Raw genomic sequence first — 14,298 nt, 5'->3', positions numbered from 1 at the left:
TAAGAAGTCTCTAGGACTCTAAGTTATAATACACAAAATCTTGGAAGATACCTAAAAATTGTGCCTTTGATATAGACAGAAATTCATTATCCGTAAGCATGAATTCTGGGTCTGTCTCTAGAGGAGTCTTATCTGCTGCGTCTACAGAAATGAACAAGAGAAGTGTCCCCAAATCTCCTAAACCCAGTGCTTTAATAAAAGGAGAGAAAAATGAAATAATCAGATAGACCTCATTGCAAATGTCCTAAGATATATAAAGCAGAACAGAATGGTATTAAAGTGACCTGGGGCATACAGTAAGTTGAGAAGCACTCGACTAAAAGAAAGCAATTATCCGAGGCAAAGTCAGTTATGTGAAGATCTCAGGGTAAAGAGCTCAGTTTGAGAGTAGAAAAACTAGAACAAACATACACATTAAACAATAATTTAGAGAAGAATAAGAAGAATTGTGAAGCCAGATAAATAACTAAAGAAAATGGAAAAAATACATACGTAAATGAAATACCAAGAAATAAAACAGAAAAGCTGAATATGTGGATATTTTAGTACGTATTTTCCAAGTGAATATTTTAGTATACTAGTTCTAGCTACATGAAAGTATTCATGAAAATATGGCTGTGAGTTGTCATTGGTTCTTACAAAATCCTACTTTCTCAGGATCAGAAACTGGATCTACTAATGCAAAGTACTATGCCTTTTTTGTGTGCTTAAGTAATTTCTGATGCTATCAATGATACAGGGAAGATATTTATAAGATCTTTAAAAGAATACATATTAGCAAGATGTTTTTTTCATTTTTTATCATGTTTTTTCTTCATTTTTACAATTACATGGACAAGGTAATGAGTACATTTCTTATCAAGAATTGTTGCCTCCTCCTTTGTTTCCCCTTCCTTTCCCTTTCCATCCCCGCTCCCCTTCTCTCCCTGCCCCGCCCCCAACCAAAGTTGTAAAGTTCGTTTTTTGACATAACATCTTGTACATCTCATTGTTGCAATGGGTCCACCTGTATCCTTATTTAAACTATTTGTTTTTTCCCTTCCCCTCCACAAATTAGGCCAACATCAAATACAGTGAAAACAGGGGTTATACCATGGGGAAGGGACATACAAAGCAACAAAGAAATCGTATTATAAACATGTTAGAAAGAAAAAAAAATCGAATCCTTATCTTGCGGTTCATTTCGCGTAACATCAACTTATCTGACCATTTATACTTGTCTAAGACATATACTAGTAATTGCAAATAAGGAAAACCATGGGACCTATGTTTCTTTGGGCCAAGCTTACTTCACTTAATATAATTTTTTTTCTAGTCTTTCCAATTCCTAACAAATGGGGCAATGTCATTCTTTCTGATGGTGGCATAGAATTCCATTTATTTTAGATATATTCATAGGACTTCTTATCAGGCCCCTATAAAGACAAAGAGAAGTATTCATATTTGTTTTGGGAGAGAAGACAAAGCAAAATACAGTCAGCATATAGGCCAGGAAAACATAATATTGATTTAATTGAAACACTGTTCTTTTTTTTTAAGTGCTTACAGCTTTGTTTTCAAACAAAGAATTGACACTATATTTCCCAAATATTTGGCCTATTACTATGAATAATTTAATACAAAGTTTAAAGTATGTAATTTTTTGTTAGCTGAATGTTAATTTTTTTTCTTGAGTTCTATCCGAACAATCTAATTGAAAACAAATATCTAAGTCAAAGAGAGAATTCTCAAACAGGAAGATCTTGTACAAGAGTTATCAATAAGGTTATCAGCCACTATTGGTTTCAATATGTGAATGTGGTTCAGCTGAGCCATAGTTTTAGAGTGTTTTTGCTAGTGTATGTCTAGAGGCATATAACATTTCCTCTAATAATTTGTGGTCAGGGAAGATGGCAGCTGGATTTCTGGTAGTTAGCTTCTGACATTTCTATGTGTATTACTTTCTGCAGCCTGCACATTGGGAATTCCAGTTTATGCACAATCTTTCCTTCCCATGCTTGCCTACCTTAATGATTTTGGACATACTTTGCCAGCAATAACAATATCTTGTAATAAGTACTTTTAGAAGTAAGAAATCATGTAACTCGTTACAAAAACCATAAATTAGTAATACATCTACTTATTAGATATGTGTTCTTTAAATGGCCACTATTTCTGAATTAAGTACTGATCAAGACAAGCCCTCTGAACTGTCTTCACTATATTTTAGAGAAAGGATTTATAATAATACATTATTCTGAAGTTTTGACTTAAAATCAATCAAAGTTCTAGGACAGACCATTACCTTTTAATCAAAAACTTGATAAAGCCGTTTCAGTATGATAGAGCAAAGTACAATTTTTGAAACCGTTTATAAGAAAACCTTTCTTTCCTAAATAAGCTTTTTGCTCAGGTAATAGGGAATATGTAATTGACAAAAACTCATCCATTCAATATTAGGTGATTATTTGAGCAATGGGAAACCATATATACCTTCATTTTCTCTCAACCTATACTATTTTGTGCAATATTATCATGAATAATATAAAAGTGGCACGGGATGATGGTGGGAGGGGGAAAGATGGGAAGGGGTGGTAAGGGGAAACAAAAGAGAAGGCAACAGTGCTTGATAATAAATGTACTCATTACCTTGCTCATGTAATTGTAACCCCTCTGCACAGTATTTCCACAATAAAAATAAAGTTGTGAAATGAACTTTGAAATTGATTCAAATTATTGTAAAAACAGAATTTTATTATACAGACTAAAGTGAAAAAAATTCAGTAATTTAGAGAAAACTTGCAAAATTTCGATTATAATTCCCTAAGGGTAGGCAATAGAAAAAATAGCAATTTTCTTTATAAGAAAATTCAATTCATAGACACTGCTGGCTTGTGGTGGGCCAATTCAGACTTAGTTGTAAAAGACTAGCACTGAGCCTTCCCTAATAGACTCTGGTTACAATTATTGCTCTTGCCCACGTATTTCTCTCCTTTGCTATGTAGCATGTTATGTGTATTAAGGAGTTCATACCTTATATTTTACTAACATTTTTAAACTTATGTAAGTATTACTGTTTAATTTTTTATAAACAAAAACTTGTAAAACTAGTAATTATATTGTGATATTTCCATACATGCACAGAGTGTACTTTGAACAAGTTCACTCATTCTTCTATATTCTTACTGCTCAGTGCCCATTCCCCTCTGCTTTTTAAAATAACCTTTGGTGAATTTCATTAATATGTATATATATAAATATATATACACATATGTGTTCTTATATATTTTATATATTAATATAAATACATGTTCCTTATATGTGTGTGTTTACTATATTTATTTGAAATCTAATTTATTTATAATATAGAAATACATGTGATATATATTCATATATTTATACATCAGATATTTATATATACATAAATTTTGAAATTACCCACTCTGTCTAATTTTTCTTAAAATCAGTATATATATATGTACACACACACACACACACACGTACACACACACACACATATATATATATATATGTATATATATATATATGTATATTAGTCATGGGATTAGTCATGTAGCTTGAACACTGGGCCAAGGCACTGTCATTCAGCTCTTCAGCACAAGGCTAGTGCGCTACCTCTTGAGCCACAGCACCTCTTCTGGTTTTTTGATGGTTAATTTGATTAGAGTCTCTTTGACTTTCCTGCCTGGGCTGGCTTTGAACTGTGATCCTTAGATCTCAGCCTCCTGGGTAGACAGGATTGCAGGCATGAGCAACTGGCACCTGCAGAATAAGTACGTTTAAGGCATTGCTTTCAAGAACTGGTGGAGGTAAATAGTATCAATTCAGAGGAAGAATCTAGAATACATTTTTCTTCTCACTTAAGATATGATTCCTTAATTATGGCACAATGAAAAACAACAGGGTTTAGCATCTGATTTGTATTTCAGAATTTGTAAGTTTCATAGTATTTTAGTCAGTTTTCTTATTTATAAATCCTGCAAAAATCTATTGAGTCTTTGACTAAAACTCAGTAGAGCCTTTGACTCTACTGTTTTATGAATAAAGTATATTTTAAAAGAACACGTTATGAACACTTACAAAGTCTAATACAAAATAATAGAAAGTATATTAATTATGATTATAACTAAGTTCACTAAATGATTATAAGGTTACATGGAAAATACTATGTAGTTCCAATATTCTGTGTGAAACTTAAAATGTCTAATTGATTTATTAGTTAAATTGAAGTCCATAGGGCTCATGCAAAAGGAACATACAAAATCATTGCTGTTGCAAATCAACTTGTGTTTCTATTCTTCAAACTGAAGGAAGATGAATTAGATATAAATTTTAAATAATAAAACCAACAAGTTTTAAAACAATTCATTTATTTAATTGTTAATCCTAAAATTAAATAATGTGAAGAATGTATAAATATCCATTATGGATTTTAACACTGTGAGTGACATAACCAACTTTGATAAGGAATAAATTATGCATAAGGGGAAGGAATTTATATTCATTAAGTCTCAAAAATGAAAATGCAGAAATACAGAAGCTAGGTATAATAATTAAACTTTTTGTGTATTTTGCATTAGGTAACATTTAGAAATATGTAACTACCATAATATCAAGTAGCAGTAATGCCATTCATAATTAGGACACTATTAGAATTTGAATGAATTGTTAAAGAGTTTAGAAATTCATAATTGGTAATTATTTGCTATATAAGTCTACATCACAGTTTACATATTGGATTAACAAACTTGATATACAGTCTTATTTATGCTCCTAAAAGCTTTTAATATTTTCTACGTATCACAGAAATAGGTGTTTAAAACAAGAATGACAAACATACGCTAGGTGATAGAAAACGTACTGTGTCAGTAAATGAGCAATGCGATGGTTGAAACTTGGACATTCACATTGCAAATAATCTATCAAGCCGAGCTCCCCTGTGGCTCATGCCTGTATTCCTAGCTACTCAGGAGGCTGATATCTGAGGATCACAAATCAAAGTCAGCCCGGACAGGAAATCTCATATACTCTAATCTACATTTAACCACCAGAAAACTGGAAGTGGTGCTGTGGCTCAAGTGGTAGAGCATTAGCCTTGAGCTGAAGACCTCAGGTAAAGCACCCAGACCCTGAGTTCAAGTCCCACAATCAACCAAAAAAAAAAAAGAGAGAGGAGATATCCACCAATATTGGGAGACTATTTTCAACAAAATCACCAGTAGATTAATGCATTATCACATTAAGAAAAAAAATAATCTGCAAGAATATTTTCTCTCTACTGTCAAATTTTATTATCATTTTTATTGCCAAGGAGATATACAAAAGGGTTACAGTTACATAAGTAAAGTAATAAGTATATTTCTTGTCAAACTTGTTACATGGACTTGGGAGAATAGCATATCATTTTGAGATTCATAAAGGAATCTTAAGTCATAAAAATTAGCTTAAGATTTGTCAACATGTCTGGATACATTAAATTTAGCCTTTGCTGGCTAAGGCTTAGCAGTTCACATCTAATCCTAGCTATTCAATAGGTAGACATTGGAGGATCAATGTTCTAAAGCATTTCAGGCAGAAATGTCCGAGAAAATCTTATCTTCAATGAAAAGTTAGAAGTGGAAGTGTGACTCAAATGGTGGAGCTAGTCTTGAGCAGAAAAGATAAGGGACAGCACTTAGTCACTTAGTTCAAGCCCTGGTACACACACACACACACACACACACACACACACACACACACACACACACACACACGCACCAAAATAAAACAAATTAAGAAAAAATACAATAAATACTTGAAAGCATACCAATCAGCATCACAGAAAATACTTCCATCAACCTACACATGGTTATATAAAATTATAGAAGGCTTGTAGGTTTTATTAAACTTTACATGGATATTATTCTTCTGTTTGTGTTTAAAGTGACAGTCCTCTAGTGTAAAGCTTTCCTTTATTTTTATGAATAGCTATGTTTCTTGCCGTGAAATTTGGAGACTGGAAGAACCCCATGAATGATAATTATAATGGTCCTAATTTTATTGGAAAGGTCAAATTATTTTTCTCAAGATAATTTTCTAAAGATAAAAGTTTTATTGTATACTAAAAAATTACTTGGATGGTTTAATAAACACATGTCACCAAAAATGGTACATTTTCAAAACTGAGTTAACTACTCAGGAGGTAGAGTTTGGGGAGTCAATAGTTGAGGTAAGTCCTGGTCAAAATTGGTTAGGCTCTTATTTCCAAGAAAAAGATGGGTATAATTGTAAACACACGTTATCATGAATCTTAGGCTGGGACAGCAGAAAGCATAAGACCCTATCTGAAAAATAACTAAATATAAAGGGCTGGATGTGTGGTTCAACTAGTTTAGGTATTAAAAAGCAAGCACAAGGGTTTGAATTCATAACCAGTACTCCCTAAATAATTTTCTTCAACATATTATATAATATATATTATATGTAATATATAGGGATTGTGAACCAATAGAGATACTGCTTTTTAAAATGAGCTTTCTGACACAATTGACTTCTCTTTTAGCATTATTTATGAAACTTTCTTTGTAGTCAAGTGACCTTGCTTCCTAAATGTCAATGATAAACAAAAGAAAATTGGTTTCACACAAAGTAGGCTTAACTTTATGTATTTTGTTATTTTCCCAATGTTACTAGAACCAGGATAAATACCACATTTTACAGCATTATGCAGCTAATTTATAGTTCAGGGGAGGCACAGACTTCATCTCCTGACAGCAAAATTTTATGTTTCCATTTCAATTAGACTGCCTAATACAGTAATAGCAGGCCAACAAACCTTAAATATAAGTTAAGCTAACATGATCCATTACCTTATAAAACTTGAGTATCCTGTGGAGTCCTGCGGAAAATGCCAAGTGATTTTCCAAAACTTAATCTTCCTAAATGTCAGATAAAGGTGCTTTTGTTTTCATTCTTTAAAACTGGGGCAAAAACCCCAAGTGTGCCTGTAAGTTACAGAGAAAATTCTTCTTAATATTTGTACTAAATAAACAACAGTCTTTCCAACCACCATTTGTTTTGCTAGCCACTGTAAATAAAAATATACAAGGTTGGTGCAAAGGAAACTCAACACAAAAAGTTGTTTTTTATTTTTTTAAGGAAAAGATATAAGGATGTTTTTAGCAAAAATATTTCTTCCTCCTGTATTTTAGCAGGACTGACAAGCTTGGCAGCTTTGGATATCATCTGTAATCAAAGAAATTACTTTAAAAAGTTTTTTTTCTTTTAGTAAAATTATAGTGATCTCTTCTGCAGTAAGAAAAACACCCATTCAATACAAAATTTCTTGTTTTAGGTAAGTTTTTTTGTTGTGAAAATACTGTGCAGAGGGGTTACGGTTACATGAACAACGTCATGAGTACATTTCCAATCAAGTATTGTTACCTACTCTTTTGTTTTTCCCCTATCTTCCCTTCCTTCCCACCTCCACAATGACACAACTTCCAATCCCCTCCCACAACCGCCTAAATTGTAAAGTTCTTTTTTGGGGGGTAGTGGTACAGTATTGGGGCCTGAACTCTGGGCCTGGGAGCTGTCCCTCAGCTCTTCAGCTCAAGTCTAGCACTCTACCACTTGAGCCACATCGCCACTTCCAGCTTTTTTCTTTTTGCTTATGTGGTGATGAGGAATCGAACACAGGGCCTCATGGTTGCAAGGCAAGTGCTCTAACACTGAACCACCTTCCCAGCACTGTAAAATTCATTTTTCAACAGAGTGTCTTGTACATCTCATTGTTACAATGGGTCAACCTATATCCCTATTTAAACATTTTGCTTTTTCCCTTCCCCTCCCCAAGCTAGAGAAGTGTAAATACAAGATGCAGGGAACCTACATCAAATACAGTGAAAACAGGGGTTATACCGTGGGGGAGTAACATACAAAGTAACAAAAAAATCATATAGTACATTATAAATACTGTAGGAACAATAGCAAGAAAGAAAAAAAACCACTTGTGTCCCTATCTTGGGGTTGATTTCGTTCAGAATTTTCTGAAGAATTAATGTGATAGCACATTTAAAACAATTTCAAAATATAAATCAGTGGTCTGATATAAGCATTGTTTAGTATGATTATTTTTAAACATCTGTTTACTTTTAACTAAATTTTCTTTTCATTTTTTCTTTCATATATATATATATATGGTGGTTGGGAGTTCTAGAATACATTTATAGATAGATAGATAGATAGAGAGATAGATAGATAGATATAGATAGATAGATAGATAGATAGATAGATAGATAGATAGATAGATAGATAGATACATAGATACATAGATAGATGTAAATGTAGATTTAGATATAGATATAGATATAGATATAGATTGGTTGGGAGTTCCAGAATAAGAATTTAGAGTATCATATAAGTGATTCATAATCTGAGACAAAGCAGTATTTTCTCACTAGCAATATTTACTACTCCCTATTTTGTTTTTCTCTTTCTCTATTATTTATAATTTTTTTATTTACAAGAGGCAGTGAAGGTCTTCCTGTGCAGAGTAGACTGGCCATGAACTCACAAACCTGCCTCAGCCTTCTGAGGTCTGGAATTACAGGTGTGTACAATAATCCCCATTTATGACCAGCTTTGTTTTTTTTGTTGTTGTTCCTTTATTGAAACAGGAGAAATTAATAGTGACTCAGGAAAACCGAACAGTGAAATGCTATTTCTTTTTTTTTATGTTTTTTATTGTAAAAATATTGTATAGAGGGGTTAGAGTTACACGAGTAGGGTGATGAGTAAATTTCCTATCCAACATTTTTACCTCCTCCTTTGTTTTTCCCCTAACATCCCTTCCCATCCCATCTCCCCACCTCCCACCTCCCCCTCCAAGTTGTAAAGTTCCTTTACTACATAGTGTCTTCACATCTCATTGTAACAATGGATCATCCTGTATCCTTTTTTTCCCTTATTTGTAATAGCTCATATAAGTCGAGGACTAGCAGAAAAGGTCAAAAGCTATGTACATATGACCATATAAGATGATGTTAAGTGAAATGAACCCCAAGATATGGGCACATATCTTTCTTGCTATTGTTTTTTAATATATCTAAAATGTATTATGTGATTTTTTTTTGTTTCTCTTGTATGTTCTTCCCCTATGGTAAAATCCCTGTTTTAATTGTATTTGATATTGGTGCCCTGCATCGTGAAATGTTATTTCAAATGGATACAGAAATAATGTGAGTTAGATGAACCTTCTTTGAAATCACAGTTGCAATAATGAGCCTCATGTCTGCCCTCTGTGCAGAGGCATAGACTTCCTGTGACAGTCTCTCTTAACTCTCACTCCTCACCACTGATGCAAAAAGGTGAGAAATTTGAGATGTGCATAATGTTTGAAAATGTCTTCAGGATAATATCATACAGTGTGAAAAAGCCATAGTGCATTTCTAAGAATGTCAAGAAGTCACAAAATAAGCATCAGAAAATACATTATTTAATTTAAATGTTATTGATTATGGAACAATAGGAGTTTAGAAGAGACAGAAGAATCAAGGATAGTGAATAAGAGAGGTTAATCTGACTAAATTCAATCTCTAAATATGTAAAATACCATGGAGAAAGTACTTTGTACAATTAATATATATTAAAATGAAATTGGGGGGTAACAATGTTCAACATACCTGACATATGTGACTGAAACCCCTCTGTCCATCACCCTAACAATAACATTAAACTAAAAAATGAAATGAAAAAAAAAGAAAAGTAAAACATTCTCTATTGAGGGAAGGCAGGCACAGAAGGAGGAGAAAACCTAGAGATATATTGGAGAATGGAAATGCATATATGTACTTTATATGCCTATATGAAAACAGAACATTGTAAGGTGCAGAAATCATTTGAAGAAGAAGCAGATTCCTAGAGGGGATAGGTTAATTATGATAAATTGTATGCATGACTAGAATTATAATAATGAAACACTAAAAAACAAACATTTTAAAATATTATGAAAATAGAATACACACACACACACACACACACACACACACACACACACACACACACACACACACACACACACACACACACCTTTTATTTCTGTATGCACATAATCTCCCAGCAAGAAGAATGCATTGGGAAATCATCCAATCCTCCCCATTGGGGCTAGGTGTTGTTAGATGATGAAGGAAATATTTTCATATTCGATGTTACAGTGCTATTTTCTAAGGTGGCACAATAGAAGAAAGTGGAAAAAAATGACATGCGTGAATCTAGTTCTCATTTCATAATTGTCAAACAGCTTCTGCAACTGGCACTCCAAATATTTTGGTGCTACTGTAGAGAAGGTTGATTGCATTGGAATGTAGCATGCTTTCTTGCTCAATCATTTCTTGGCATAGTAGATTTAATGTTTGCAGCATGTTTTGAAAAAATACAAAATTTTTCAGCGTGTCAGTGTTGTGGGAATACAGGGGAAAAGGAGGGTGTGTGTGTGTGTGTGTGTGTGTGTGTGTGTGTGTGTGTGTGTGTGTGTGTGTGTTTCAAGTTTAAAATATTCAGGGACAGTGTATTATATATTTCAATTTTAGATGACATATATCAAACAAATGGTAAAAGAAGATGGATTTTTTTTCATTTTCAGTTTTTTTCTGGTAGATTTGTGGAAGAAGGTACTGATGCTTGAAATCAGGTCTTGAATTCTCATTTGGCTTTGTGTTCAAAGCTAGCACTTTAGCACTTGAATCATGGCTCCATTTCTGGCTTTTTGCTGGTTCATTGGAGACTAAAGTCTTAAACACTTTCCGAATGTTCTGGTTTTGAACCATGATCCTCAGAAGTCAGCCTCCAGAGTAGACTGGGATCACGGAACTGTGCCAGCAAGATCTGGTTTATTCTTTTTTTAATGTCTCCTTAAGGTCAAATTTTACCAAAGCATGGAGTACTGATAACTAATTTATTTATTTATTGAATTATTTATTTCAAATGAGTTCTCATTCTATTTAAGGGACCATTACAACCTGATTATAAAAACAAACTTACTGAGATTTACTGGCCCTTCAGAGCATACACTTTGTTAAGCATATTTTTAAATACTTAATTTTATTGAGACATATTTTTCAAACAGTAGAATTCAATCAATAAAGGTTATACTTTAGTAGTTTTTTTTTGGTTTGGGTCCGGTCTTGGAGCCTCAACTCTGGGCCTGGGCGCTGTCCCTTAGCTCTTAAGCTCAAGGCTAGCGTTCTACCACTTGAGCCACAATGCCACTTCTGGCTTTTTCCTTTTTGCTTACGTGTTGCTGAGGAATCAAACCCAGGGCCTTCTGCATGCAAGGCAAGCATTCTACCACTGAGCCACCTTCCCACCCCTTACTTTAGTGTTTTATAACAAATGCATGTTTATTGCATAACATTGTATCAAATTGTATAACATCATCAATACAATCTATATTTGTAAGTAATGTTCACCTTCAAACATTCCTCAACTAAATACTTTGGCCACTGTTTTTTTGTTTGTTAGGTTCCATGTGTAGAATTTTTATAAATAAATATTAAATACTAAAATGTTTAGTCACATGGTCTTGTCTCTTTCAGAAAGAACTATGCTTTTGATATTTATATATGCTATATTTTGTATTTGCATTTCAGGCTGTTTTTAAAATTATATTTTATTATCTTTAAATAGTTGTGCAGTGGTTATCAGTCAATATATCAATATATAAGTAAAATGGATCTTAGTTAACATCACTCCTTTCACCTTTCTCCTCCATCCCCTTAAGCCTAACCCCCTCCTCTCTTTTCTCAATTTCATAGCGTATGCATTGAATGTTATGACTAATATTCCCCCTCCCACTCTTTACTCATTTACCCCTCCAATTCATTTCCCAATCCCAGCACCCTATAAGTTCCAGTTTCCTGGTATTCAGTTTGTTGGACTGAAAGATTTATAAGGAACTAGAATGGATGCTGTCTCTCAGCTGTCCAGCTCAAAGGCTAGAGCTCTACTACCTGAGCCACAGTACCACTTCCATTTTCTTGGTGGTTTATTGGAGATAAGAGTCTCATGGACTTTCCTACCTGGGCTGGTTTTGAACCATGATCCTCAGATCTCAGCCTCCTGAGTAGCTAAGATTATAGGCATGAGCCACTATCACCCGTCTTATTATATTATTTTTTTAAAGAATTCCATCCTTTGTTTAATACATTTGTGTGCACTTGCATACAGCCCTAGATGTGTTTATTTGTATATTTATAAATTATTTCTAGACTCCACATATGAGTAAGAACACGTATCCTTTGTGTCTTGGACTGACTGACTTCTAGAATAAATTTTGATCAGGTCCATCCATTTATTTGCAAATCAAGTAGATTTATCTATAATTAGTATCTATTTATAAGAAGATAAAAATGTACTTATTTCTTCATTATATCACAGACATATGGGCTCTTTCAAGTTTTGAGCTAGTATAAGTGTTTCCATAGGCATTTATTTGCATATGAATCTCAGCATAGACGTTAGTTCTCATATCTTTTAGATAAACATCTAGCTATGTACTCTAGACTGATAATATTCATATATACACATACATATTCAAGACATATATACATATAAACACACATACACAGAGATCAAGGAGCTGTGGCACACACCAATAATTCTAGCTACTCAACAGTTCTGAGATCTAAGGATTGTCTGTCAAACAATCTTGGCATCCAAGTCCTTGAGGCTCTTCATCTTTAACCAACCAAAAGCCTAAGTGAGTTGGTAGAGCACCAGCCTTGAGAAAAAACCCATCAAGGGAGGAGGCAGGGCAAAGTCCTGAGTTAAAGCCTCAATAGTTGTGCTCACACACACGCACACACATGTAAGTTTATTTAATTTAAATGCTTTACATCTTTTATACATATTATTAATTGGTTGTCTTCCTTGTAAGAAATCTTTATATCACATGAATATATTTTACCAGCTACTTATTTAATCTGTTTTTATTGTCTTTTTCTTATTTTTCCCTTAATTTTTATGAATACATATTTAGATTTATGATGTGTGACTTACTTCTCTATATCTAGCACATATTCTTTAGGCCTTTAAATGTCCATAATGAACACTATTATGTTGCTTGATACTCTTCAAAATGTTTTACAGGTTTGACACTTGCAGTCTTCAAATAATTTCTGAGTTAATTTTTTTAATGATACCAGGCAAGCATCTCATTCTGCTAGGGATCAGGTAACAAAATTCAGTCAACCAGGTGGCTTAACTGGTACCCTTCATATCTCACATGTCTGGAGAATGGGAAGAGCAAGAAAGAGTTGCTAATACAATCTCTCGAAGCATCTTCTTCTAGCTGTGGGATGTCATCCTCCTTCATACTCACATAGCGACTTGCTGAAAAGCAGATCTTGTCTTTCGTTCTTTACTATTTCAATATTAAACCAACCAGCAGAGCTCCATCCTCAAACATTATTGAACCTAGTTTACTCTTAATATTTTTACCTGCCCAAACCTGGGTCATAAGATTTCACAAATGAACTGAAGCACCAGACCAGTCTACCAAATGAAGAGCTCATATTTATTTGATTTTCATATGGATATTTATATAAATATTTACCAAGCATTATTTGTTAAGATTAATATTCCAACCTCATTTAATTTTTTGACACTTTTTTGGCCAATGCCTATTTCTGAACTTGTTTCTTCCCTGCACTTGATACAGAAATGGCCAAACATCACTCAGTTGGAACAATAATTTGTGTGTTAAGTAAGCCCAGTATATAATTTAAGATTAAATTTTCATTACTTTGAAAATTTTTTGAATAATATTGAATACTACTAATTTTGTATATTTCTTCAATAATGATGTCTAGATTTAGCATATCAATTTTAAAAGAATTTATGGTTTTGAGTTTGAAAGTTAAGAACATAAAAATAAAGAACACACATATATACAACATAGTGATTTATTTAGGCATAATGAAAAAAATTGTTATTTGCAGGAAAAGGAGCTGAATTTGAGATTATCCTATTACATGGTGTGAGACAATCTCTCAAAGACAAATGTCACATTTTCTTTCATGAAAAGGAACGTTTGAAAGCCTTAATAGATTCATTACAGAGTTTTCACTGTTTGCATTTATCAGCTTATAAAAAGGTTCTGTTTGATTTTGAGTGTGTGTGTGTGTATGTGTGTGTGTGTGTGTGTGTGTGTGTGTGTGTGTGTGTGTGTGTGTGTGTGTGTGTGTGTGCCTCCCTCCCCTGGGGCTTAAACTCAGGGTCTCGATGCTGTCTCTGAAGTATTCTTTTGTTAGTTTTTCTTTT

This window comes from Dipodomys merriami, unplaced genomic scaffold (genome assembly GCF_024711535.1).
Source record: "Dipodomys merriami isolate MVZ:Mamm:240054 unplaced genomic scaffold, mDipMer1.0.p SCAF_390, whole genome shotgun sequence".
Taxonomy (NCBI): Eukaryota; Metazoa; Chordata; class Mammalia; order Rodentia; family Heteromyidae; genus Dipodomys; species Dipodomys merriami.
This window is presented reverse-complemented; position numbering follows the sequence as displayed.